Source organism: Schistocerca nitens, chromosome 2, assembly GCF_023898315.1.
Source record: "Schistocerca nitens isolate TAMUIC-IGC-003100 chromosome 2, iqSchNite1.1, whole genome shotgun sequence".
Taxonomy (NCBI): domain Eukaryota; kingdom Metazoa; phylum Arthropoda; class Insecta; order Orthoptera; family Acrididae; genus Schistocerca; species Schistocerca nitens.
Genome location: NC_064615.1, coordinates 151,149,100 through 151,161,817, shown reverse-complemented (window position 1 = coordinate 151,161,817; position 12,718 = coordinate 151,149,100). Strand labels below are relative to the sequence as shown.

At 43.2% G+C, this 12,718-nt stretch overlaps 1 protein-coding gene and 1 non-coding gene across 2 annotated transcripts in view; one reads left to right on the top strand and one right to left on the bottom strand.

The window, feature by feature from the left end:
• The window catches only part of LOC126234888 (protein lozenge-like), a gene marked incomplete at its 3' end in the record, with an annotated part of 759,148 nt that overhangs the window by 399,579 nt on the left and 346,851 nt on the right, over positions 1-12,718 (top strand). The gene's annotated exons all lie outside the window — the stretch shown is intronic.
• Trnav-aac (transfer RNA valine (anticodon AAC)) lies at positions 7,734-7,806 on the bottom strand. Its single transcript has one exon. It is a non-coding gene; the product is annotated as a tRNA-Val (tRNA).

Here is a 12,718-nt window from a genome sequence, read left to right as displayed (position 1 = left end):
ATTCCCTCGAGCACTGCTTCAGACATTACTCGTGTTGCGGCACTTCTGCGTGATCGTGGGCGCCCTACACGATATTAGCCAAGTATACCAATTTCTTTGGCTTTTCGGTGCAATAATTAATAGTTCAAATGGTTCAAATGGCTCTGAGCACTATGGGACTTAACATCTGAGGTCATCAGTCCCCTAGAACTTAGAACTACTTAAACCTAACTAACCTAAGGACATCACACACATCCATGCTCGAGGCAGGATTCGAACCTGCGACCGTAGCAGTCCCGGGGTTCCGGACTGAAGCGCCTAGAACCGCACGACCACCGCTGCAATAATTAATAATAAACATAATAACAAGATCAATGATAAGTACAAAAAGTTCATATGACAAAACAAAAACAGACTGCCAAAAGAACGTTGCTGCAAACTCTGAAAAGTTCTTTTATATGTCAGGAAAATGTTCTCCTAGATAACACTTTCAAGCTAAACAGTCAACAAAATTGTCAGCAGTGAATTTTGAACGAAGGAACTTTGGTAAGATGACCAAACGCTCTATCTTTTTACCCGCGCGATATCTACAACACAGACACTTAACACATATGTTTTTCCTGTGCTCCGTAGCTTTGGTGATACTTTTAATTACTGTTTACGCATTTTCTACTGGACGACAGCACACAGCACGAACTAAATTGGTGTTTTTATGCATGCTTTATCGACATGCAACGTTGGGTACCGATCTGAGTGTGTGACATCTGAAAGTTTGGGTGTCAGAAAAGAGCCCGTACATCACACGGGACGTGTTCCTCGTAGTGTTTTGCGTCCGCAGCGCTCGAAAGCGGCAGTTGTCTGTTACAGGGGGTCCCAGGAGGGATGGTCAATACTCAGGCACGTGACAGGAACGATCATGCGAAGCAAAAAATGTAAAGGATAAATGGTCTCTATAAAATTGATACCTTAACGGCTATGAGCACCTCTTCAACTTCGATACTCTGAATCAAATCTGTCCTATTGCAAGTTACTTGCTTTCCATTGTTTGAGAAGAGATTGTGTGGACCAATACAAGAAAAATTGTCTAGTAAACATGGGCACCAATACGCATACCTTAATAGCTATAAGCGCTTGTTCAAAAGAAGAGAAGAAGAACAAGTGCCCATATCTCTTAAGGTATTCGTTTTAGAGTCCATGTTTACTGGACAATTGTTTCTTGTTTTGATCCATACAACCTCTTCTCAGAAAATGGAAAGCAAAGAACTTGCAGTAGGAGGGATTTGTTTCACAGTATCAAAATTGAAGAAGTATTCATAGCTATTAACGTATGCACTTTAGAGCCAATGCTTATTAGACATATTTTGTTTAGAATGATCGTTCCTGTCATGTCCGTGAAACTTGACCATACCTCCTGGGACATTCTGTATCTAACGCGTGCCGCTTAGTTTGATCATGAAAATGAACGACAATAAAATTGCCACGTTAGCGCGATTAAAGCGCAAATTTGCTTCTTTGTTCATATGCTATCCATGTTGTTCTGTTTGTAGTATACACAATAAAAATTTCAATATCCTTGAAGATGGAAAGGCAACAAGAGAAGTTCGGCGCTCAGTGAGCGATATAAATTACAGTAGTTTTCTACATAAGATAAAATTATTTAACCGTTCTCACTTTTTAGTAAAACCCTGACGGCGTTTTTATTAGATCGATGCAATACTAACTAGCAGATTTTATATACCATATAAAATGGATGAGGCTTGAAGCAAAGGCAAAAATTTTCTACTGGAAGTAGTGCACACTCTTTTGTAGATAAAGTAAAAAATGATTTATTTACTGCATTATTATGATTAAAATTTCAGTACTTCTTGGGTTTGTGTGTGTGTGTGTGTGTGTGCGTGCGTGTGTGTGTGTGTGTGTGTGTGTGTGTGTGTATTTATTACGACCCTCATTGTCATTTTTGTTGGGACATCCTGAAGTAGCACTGCTGTAGTTTATAAAGTATGACTTAAGTGCTGTATTATGGTAATTACTTACACATGATAACAAATGTGTTGCGCAATTGTATGTAAGGCATACAGCTGTGTATATTCAGAAAACGATATTCCCATGTTATCAGCTGATACCCCTGAGGTTGAGGTGTAACTCCTCGAAACGCGTCGTGGAAGAAAATAAAAGTGACTCACAAGATAACTGGTTTTCTTTCTATTTCACGTTTCCGTAACGCTCTCGCGTTTACTTGTGTACTACCCGACGGCGATATTATTGCATTTGACCTTCCGCGACCGTTATCAGAAACATGCGTTGGCTTATAGTGAACAAGTACAGAAGTGACTAAGGAAAGCGCTTCGCACTGTGAATGATTTCAAGACAGCTGTGTATGTACTATCCGGTGGTTCAGCATGTCCTCTTGAAATATCGGCATAAACAATTACGATAAGCCTATCGAAGCGCCCTCAATCCCATAAAATAATTCTGTGGTCGACCAATATCTGCACATGCAAGCCAAAAGGGAATCAGCAACATGTGACTATAGTGCCAATACAGTCAGATTTCATTGTATTTCACTGACATACCCCTGCACGGGCTGTGATGGGGCAGCAGCAACAGCTTAGAACAGAAGACATACTACCTCTGTTTAATTTTAAATAGCAAGTAGTCCTGCAGAAAAATATTCAGCTTCTCTCGTCTGTAGTACACAAGTTAAAGACAATAAATAAACCGTAAACGAAGAACTCTGTGGTCCGCCGAGACACAAGTGGACGATGTGCAGGTCCAGACCCATCACCGTGAACTGCCATCGTACTCCTACCCATAAACGACATACACTTGATGGAGGAGGCTTGGGTGTACGTCTGGCTGACCTTTACTGTCAATGTTCTAAAAACTGAGACCACAGAAGGTTACTCTCTACAAATACCTGACGGATACGAAATGTTAGTATGTAGTCAAATACTCTTAAAATCAGCGTTATAGCTGCTGCATCAGATAAGCCTCATATGGGAAGGTTCCTCACCCCTACATACTTCTGTTTTGATAGCCTCACGAAGAATCCTTTTGTTTCGAGTCACAAAAACATAATCATTACTACAGAAAGCAGCAGTCTGTTGGAGGAAGTTGGCATGAGCTCTTCTGTGTGGGCACCCCAGTACTCCAAATGTTTCACCAGGCTATTTCGTTAGAATAAGTACTTCATTTTGCACATAGAAAGTTCTAAACTGACCAGTAGTTCTAAATAAATTACTTAATTTATTTTTAAAAATACCGTAGGAAATGAGAGCCGTAATTCGCTTGAACAGGTAGTTGCTCGAGGAATGCGACTGCGCCCTTTTAATAAGAACTATCCTTTAATTCCAATATAATCATTTAGGAAAGCTATACAGAACTTAAATCATGAAACACTACACAAGCCCTGTGTAATAGTTCAGTGTTTTGACTACTGAAACACTCGCCCGCTACCTTGTTAAAATGTAACTCACAACTGACACCGGGAAACCAACTTGTAATTGCTTCTCCCGTCAAATACCAGAATCAATGCAGGATGTTCAGTAATAATTCCGCTACAACAAGACATAGCTACGAACAACATAATTAATCTTATTCATAATGCATAAAGGAAAAAAAATACGGCAAATATCGACATTTAAGACAAATGAAGCAAAACTGTATTATTTCCACTTCACTAGGACTGGGAGGGTAAAGACGAAACGAATGTTGTACCAGTTTTCGAAGTAACCCCTTTGTCTAGCCACAAGCGTGCAATCTAAAATATGACAACACAAAACCGTCAAAAATTCACAACTCAACACGATAACAGCGTCTTCTTTGATAAACCACTTGAGTTCTCTGACTGCGCGATGGTTAACATCGTTGTATGACTTCCTGTTATTCCGCCGTTTATTCGTTACGTATCAGAGGGTTCGAAACACTCTGAAACATCGACTCAACCATTCAAACTCCTAAACGCTTCCACTTCATGCCTGCCCATTCTCCCTTGATTCCGCTGGTCGGTCGATCGGTTGATATAATTGTAGGGCTCGCGGCAGCGCCACGTTCGCGGCCCCCAGGAAACGAAATCACAGAGCTTCGGTGCTCTTCTAAAGCCCGAGTTTCTCGGCTTGCCCCAGATGCGGAAGAACACGCGAAGCTGCAGCTATGGGCGGTCACAAAAAAAAAATCATTTCTAAAATTATCCTCTTGACGGAGCAATTTTTTGTTACCGCCGTGTCTTTGTGAGCATTTCGAGCATTTCATCCCGGCCGGCTTCCGTTTCATTTGGCTATAATACTCCTATTCAAGAACCAACATGAAAATTAATAGTTGTCAGAGCCAGCGGCCATCTGTGGATGCGGATAAAACAAAAGTAGTAGCTATTTCGAGCACATCACGCATTAATAATTACTTATATACAAAAAATAAAAAAAATATGCGCTCTTTTTCCACCACCTGCGACTGAATTCCCGGTTTCATATGTTGCAACATCCAGCTAACAAAAATAATGGCAAATGAGAACAGTGGTCACCCGATATTATATTAATACTGAAAGCCAACTAATTCCCGCAACATTCTTAAATAGGTAAGGAGTCTTCCTTCAGCCGTAGTTGAATTTCGTGCTGTAAGAAAAATACCAGAATTTCCTATTTCAGACCGACTTCAATAGTGAGATGAGTAACTGAAATACGAAATAATACGAAAGGTACTAAGCTTCTCAGTATCAGCTGTCGCATACGCGCTTTTACAGGTTCCCACTGTCAGTGACATACGCTCCGTTAACGAAAGCCGTGGGATACCTCTCACAAGGGAACCTCCCCATCGCACCCCCCTCAGATTTAGTTATAAGTTGGCACAGTGGATAGGCCTTGAAAAACTGAACACAGATCAGTCAAGAAAACAGGAAGAAGTTGTGTGGAAGTATGAAAAAATAAGCAAAATATACAAACTGAGTAGTCCACGCGGAAGATATACAACATCAAGGATAGCGTGAGCTCAGCAGCGCCCTGGTCCCGTGGTTAGCGTGAGAAGCTGTGGAACAAGAGGTCCTTGGTCCAAGTCCTCCCACGTGTGCAAATTTTAATTTCTTTATTTTCGCAAAGTTATGATCTGTCCGGTCGTTGATTGACGTCTCTGTTCATTGCAATAAGGTTAGTATCTGTGTTTTGCGACCGCACCGCAAAACCGTGCGATTAGTAGACGAAAAGACGTGCCTCTCCAATGGGAACCGGAAAAATTTGATCGCTAGGTCATAAGTCAACCGATTCCTCCACAGAAAAACACGTCTGATATATTCTATACGACACTGGTGACAGCATATGCGTCACATGACAGGAATATGTTGTCGACCCACCTAACTTGTACACTTGGCGAATGGGTAAAAAGATTCTTCTAACTTGCCCGATTTAGGTTTTCTTGTGGATGTGGTAATCACTCCCAAAAAGCGATGAAAACGTAAGAGTTTGTCACAGACTGAAAATAAAAAATTACAGTTTTCACAAGTCTTGAACCGAGGATCTCTCGTTCCGCAGCTCCTCACGCTAACCATCGGACCACGGCGCCCCTGACCGCCCACTCCCTTGCTGTTGCCTATCGTGCACATGGACTACTCAGTTTGAATATTTTGTTTATTTTTTCATAGTCCCACACAACTTCCTCCTGTTTTCTCGATTGATGTGTGTTCAGTTTTTCAAGGCCTATCCAGTGTGCCAACTTATAACTAAATCTGAGGGGGGTGCGATGGGGAGGTTCCCTTGTCAGTATTGTATCGGACCTCCTTTTGCCCGTCGTAGTGCAACAACTCGACGTGATATGGACTCAACAAGTCGGAAGTCCCCTGCATAAATATTGAGCCATGCTGCCTCTATAACCGACCATAATTGCGAAAGTGTTGCCGCTGATTTTGTGCACGAACTGACCCCTCGATTATGTCCCATAAATGTTCGATGGGATTCATGTCGGGCGATGCGGGTGGCTAAATCATTCGCACGAATTATCCACAATGTTCTTCAAACCAGTCGCGAACAGTTCTGGCCCTGTGACGTTCTTGTTGACAACTTGGTTCCATGGCTTCGATATGATCTCGAGCCCTGGAGAATCCTGCAGGCGATGTCATGCCAAATTTCGCCGCACTATCCTAAAGGATAAATTAGTCGTACCTCCCTCATTAATTTCTGCTGTTATTTCACGCAGTGTTGCTTATCTGTTAGCACTGAGAACTCTATGCAAACGTCGCTCTTGTCGGTCGTTGTCCATTGTGAGAGGTTATGCTTGAAATGTGGTAGTCTCGGCACACTCTCAACGCTGTAGATCTCGGAATATCGAATTCCCTAAGGATTTCCGAAATGGAACATCCTATGCGTCTAACTGCACCTAGCATTCCGCGTTCAGAGTCTGCTAATACCCGTCTTGCGACCATAACCATGATGTAAAACCTCACACGACTTAGCTGAGTACGAGTGACAACTCCGCCTATGCACTGCCCTTTTATGCTTTGTGTACGCGGTATTACCGCCATCTGTATATGTGCTTATTTGCCATCCTATTACTTCTGTCACTTCGATATACACAAGGTGAACTGACAAACTTGCAGAGGTTGTTCACAGATACCTTATGAATATTTTGATATAAGGATCGGACAATCTCCTCCGGCTGGTTACCAAGTTATTGCAGTTGGGTTTGTTTCTTGCCCCAGATAGATTTATTTCTGTAATGCACTGAAAATAGTTACAACAGTGCAAATGTCGACGGTAGACATGTGTGTCTTGTTTCCATTCACTCACCGTACCTTCTCTTGACAACAGTAATGTCTTCTTGAACTCGTTGCCCTGAAGTTTACATTCAGTACTGATCGGTTCTGTCTGGGGATTCGTTTTCCGCCAGAGTCAGTTCTGCGTTAACAGCGATCCACAGCACTGCCATGAACAGGTTTACCGACAAAGAGTTGGCAGATACGCACCTCGTACCTGGGTTCACTGAATCCAATGGAAAAGCGACCCAACGACGCTATGTTAAGATGTTCCCACACCGACGGCAACCACATCATACTACAGTGTTTAGTCTGAGAGTTATTGCATTACGCTGTGTTGAGTGTGATACGTTTTGGCTATTGAATATTACACGCTCCTCCAGCGTTATAAAGGCATTTTCGCAGGAACAAGGGTGACTGCGGTAACAAATCGAATAAATCATTATTGCATTATTACTCTGTGACGAGCCGTCATAGATCGTGGATCCATTATACCAAAACACTCAGAAGCTATCTCTGAAAGTTTACACTTGATTCACTGTATTGTGAAAGATAATACAGCACACGTACGAGTTACAATTATGTATCATACCCACCACGTACTTCGGATTTCTATGCATCTAAATCTCCCAGTCAGATGAATAACAGCTCCCATTAGTACACTGCAGATATTAATTTACTGCACGCAGAAGTTTCTCCGATGTGCATATATGTTTCTACGATGTTTGCAGACTGAATTAGTAAAATATAATTTTTTTAATATGATAGGTCGGACACAAAAATAACATGTCTTTCCATTCGCATACAACTCTTTACTGTTCTCATGTTATCAGCATTACATAAAACAGTCGTAATTTGTTGTACTATCCGTCATTTTTGGCTTTGTGGCAATAAATAAAAGGACGCATACATTTGCTATCTAACTGAAACTGTAATGTCTACAATGGAATTGGGATCAGCAAGTCAACAGGCGAATTCTTTACCCAACGAGGACATATCTTCCATTGATTAAAATTTATGTTTCCGCCCGGGATCGAACCGGAGACCTTCCGCGTGTTAGGCGGATGTGATGATTACTACACCACGGAAACACATGTCACTATTGAGCAAGTTATTTGTATATTATTTACATTTACATTTAGACGTGGCATACGTGTTTCAATTTTAGGTAACGGGTTTCGTTAGATAACGGTACTATGGACAACATGTAAACAGCTGCTATATGACCAAGCGAGTTCAGGTTTCGCGAAGCGCTTTGATGTCGATTCCAAGACGTCGGGAGAAACCTTTAGGTAAAACTTGCTTACTGTGACGTCTGAGAGCTATGATCGTAGTTTAGCAGAATAAGCATTGCCAAGTGTGACGCACGTCGCATGCCATTACCCGATGCTCGCGTGTTTTTCAGCGTAGTTCACTTAATTATCCAAGGCCCCATCCTGCACTGTTCTTGGAAGTTACGTGTTCTGAAATCATTCCAAACATGTGCGATAGGCATCTGCTAAATAATCCTTCAAATGGACAGCATTTTTGTAGTGAGAAATACTGTAACATCTCAATTATAATATAGGCGAACTGCTCTCCGACAGTTTTAACAAAAGTGTTTCATTTTGAAACTATATCTTTTATCATATGTTCGTCTAGTTCAGCTCAGTAATCAGTATCTTGCGACGTCATATCAATATCATTCTCGTGGACTTCGCTGTAAAACGGGAAATATTATTCCTCATCGTACTCATTTTATAAAATTATTTGCACTTCATGAAGTATATTGCTCAAGTCCTCTTCCTCACCTTCGTCCTAATTTTTATTTACTGTAAAAAATTTTATGTACTCTAAACAGTTCGTACAGTCAGATTAACAGAAGTAGACTAGATTTGGTCAGAAGAGCTACGTAGTCATCTGCGTTTGATGTTTGTACCTGTCTGCTTTACAGTGTTATTTTTGTTCCGAAGTCTTCTTTTACTTGCACCATTGATTCTCCAAAACATGAAAACTTCCTTGACTTCATGTTTTTATTCGTAGAAAGTCTAATGCAGCTTCCGCGTGACGATTCTCAACCCGGTTTCCAAACAGATAATGTTTTGTGGCTAGATTAGATTATTCGAGAATTATAAAACTTTCTTTACTAATTCCTCCCTACAACCCCCAGAACCGTGTGATAGGAATTGTGAAACATTCTGCATATGTAGTATCTGCAGAATTTAATGGACGTGGAGATCTAGGTAACTTTGACGTAAGTTAAGATCGGGCGGATGAGGGATTTGTAGGTGAGGCTCATATAACTACCTCTTGCTATAGTTTTTGGGCTTTTGCTTAAGTTATAGCTTATGCAAGACTTGAGTTAGTACCGAGCTGTTACTTCCTCCCGAACAGGTGTGCTTTACCACGGCAGGTGTTGCCGTATCCCCTTTGCTAGCGAGTTCAGATGGTTCAAATGGCTCTGAGCCCTATGGGACTTAACATCTGAGGTCATCAGCCCCATAGACTTAGAACTACTTAAACCTAACTAACCTAAGGACATCACACACATCCATGCCCGAGGCAGAATTCGAACCTGCGACTGTAGCAGCAGCCCGGTTCCAGACTGAAGCGCCTAGAACCGCTCGGCCACAGGTGCCGGTTGCAAGCGAGTGCTAGGCTTGGGAAACTGAGAAGGTTATCACACTTCCGAAAACTAACAAAAAGCTATTCATCTCGGAAAGCTGCCGTCCTGTCTGTCTAATAACAAACCTTAGCAAACTTCTCGAACATAATCTTTACCTCTTCCTCTAAGTCCTCTCAGACACCAACATCCTAACAGCCGAGCAGTTTGGTTTCCGGACCGAGCGTTCTACAGCAATCCCTGCGCTTGGCTGAGTATATTTGTCTGGCCAGGGCAAATGGAGAACCAACAGGAGCAGTAATCCGATGTATTCTTGAAACAGCTTTACCTGTGCAACAAAATATTACTTCCTTTCTCATATCATTCAGTGTGACCAAATGCTGCACAAGATTCCACCATTGCAATAAAGAAACGCTTACCGAAATTATTACAATTAAGATAACTTTAACAATATTCCAGAAGTCGTCTGCAAATGTATGTTCTAAGATACAGCCACATGTTAGACTGTGGTACAGCCCACTGCGACCAGAGATCACACTGGCGCCAACGATGAAACGTTAGTTGCAGCGTCTTTGTTTCCATCGCGGAATATAATCGTGTGGCAGTGTGGTCTGACCAAGAAACGTTGGGAATCGACACAGAATTCATCAACCGACCACGGCATAACAGCCAGGATAATTATAGTGGACATGATATTTCCGGCCGTGAAAGTCTACATTTTAGTATAAGAATCAGACTGTAATGGCGTCAGTGCGTAGATTAAGGTACAGGCTTTCATGTAAAAATAAAATTATTGAGATATCTTAGCACGTTTTTTTTTTAATTTCCAAACGGTACTTACTTAAAAAAACACGCCTCATATTTTGACCACTATACAGTAAACAGCTGCAGAATACCCGCTGTCGTCACCCCCATTTTCTAGACGATATTAGTACAATTAGCAACAGGCTGGGACATTGCAGTGGCGCTTCAAAACTTGACATTTGTTCGAGAGCGAGAGTGAGGCCGCGGCAGCTTACCAGCGACACGGCGCCGTGGCAGCGGTAGCGGTCCGCGCGTCGAGGCCAGGCCGGCCCCGGGGCAGTTCGTGCTGGCGGACAGATTTGTGACGTGTGTCAATGGCTGCCGCCGCTGTCTCGGCTTTTCACTTGCAAATGCCGTCATGTGGCGGGCGCAGGTGGCCCGGCACACGACGCTATTGTGGCCGCGTCGCACGCGAGACCCTGCCCGGCGCTTTCATTTCATTAGGCCGGAGGGCGCGCCACCCCCGGCCGCGCTTCCTCCCCCTCCCCCTCCCACTCGCTGCCCCAATTTCACAAACAATTTGGACCAATTTGGTCAAACAATCGGCGGCGGCGGCGGCGGCGGCGGCGCCCTTGCGTGCCGGGCCTCAACAGCTGACAGAGTCGTCCGAGCGCGCACGCCACGGGCCGCGGCAGACGCCGGCGTCGCGCCGCGGAAGCCGGTGGCGGCTGCGGCTCAAGGTCTTCCGGATCACGTCACGTTTTCTGGTACTGTAGCTGAGCGACCGGGCTGTCCGAATCACGCAGTGTCACCGAGCATTTCTCCTGGGCGTAGGGGAAGGGGCGCTAACTGTAGGATAACTGGCGCCCAGCGCAAACGTCGACATTGTGTCCTCCTCCCCCACCCCTATCATCTCCTGACGGGTCATGCCATCGTTCTAAATTAATCCTTATCGCTGCCACGGCGTTTCATTCGTGGACTGAGATAAACCTTACTTTACAAAGTACAACAAGGTACAAACTTAAATAATATGCTTTTGAATGATCACCATTCGTAAGACCTGGTAACGTCGGGTGATAGAGATACAGCGATCTGCGTTACTTGTCACAATTTGTAATGATCGTGATCACAAGGAAATATAATTACAGCCTGAATATTACCGGTTTCGGTCGAGTAGCATCCATCCTGAAATCTACAGTAACAATAAGAAAAACATGCACTTAACATCTTTGAAAACATACACTGACAGAAACAATCACAACACCAAGAAGGAGTTGTGCCACATAAACGAAAGTTGGTAGGCGTGTTTCTACATCTGAAAGAAGATGTCTACCCAAATTTCTCGCCAGTTACATAAGGGTGGTAACGGTCTCGAGCGTTAGTTATATTTGAGAATGGACGTGGTGAGCCGGTTCTTGTCAATAATGCCTTTAAGCGACAAAGATCGGGAGAATGAGGACAGGCAAAAGTTAGTAGAGATTCGTGCTGCTGTAAAAAGAGCGATGCGAGAAGCATTCAACCACTACCACCGTCATACCTTAGCAAAAGATTTTGCTGAAAACCAAAGGAAATTCAGGTCTTACGTAAAATCGATAAGCGGGTCGAAGGCTTCCATCCAGTCACTCTCTGATCAGTCTGGCCTGGCAACGGAAGACAGCAAAACGAAAGCTGGAATTTTAAATTTAGCATTTGAGAAATCTTTCACGCAGGAGGATCGTACAAACATACCGCCGTTTGAGTCTCGTACAGATTCCCGTATGGAGGACATAGTGATAGACATCCCTGGGGTTGTGAAGCAGCTGAATGGGTTGAAAATTAATAAATCACCAGGCCCTGATAGGATTCCAATTCGGTTTTACAGAGAGTACTCTACTGCATTGGCTCCTTACTTAGCTTGCATTTATCGCGAATCTCTTGCCCATCGTAAAGTCCCGAGCGACTGAAAAAAAGCGCAGGTGACGCCTGTATATAAGAACGGTAGAAGGACAGATCCTCAAAATTACAGACCAATATCCTTAACAACGGTGTGTTGCAGGATTCCCGAACATATTCTCAGTTCGAATATAATGAATTTCCTTGAGACAGAGAAGTTGCTGTCCATGCATCAGCACGGATTTAGAAAGCATCGCTTCTACGAAACGCAACTCGCCCTTTTTTCACATGATATCTTGCGAACCGTGGATGAAGGGTATCAGACGGATGCCATATTCCTAGACTTCCGGAAAGCGTTTGACTCGGTGCCCCACTGCAGACTCCTAACTAAGGTACGAGCATATGGGATTGGTTCCCAAATACGTGAGTGTCTCGAAGACTTCTTAACTAATAGAACCCAGTACGTCCTCGATGGTGAGTGTTCATCGGAGGTGAGGGTATCATCTGGAGTGCCCCAGGGAAGTGTGGTAGGTCCGCTGTTGTTTTCTATCTACATAAATGATCTTTTGGATAGGGTGGATAGCAATGTGCGGCTGTTTGCTGATGATGCTGTGGTGTACGGGAAGGTGTCGTCGTTGAGTGGCTGTAGGAGGATACAAGATGACCTGGACAGGATTTGTGATTGGTGTAAAGAATGACAGCTAACTCTAAATATAGATAAATGTAAATTAATGCAGATGAATAGGAAAAAGAATCCTGTAATGTTTGAATACTCCATTAGTAGT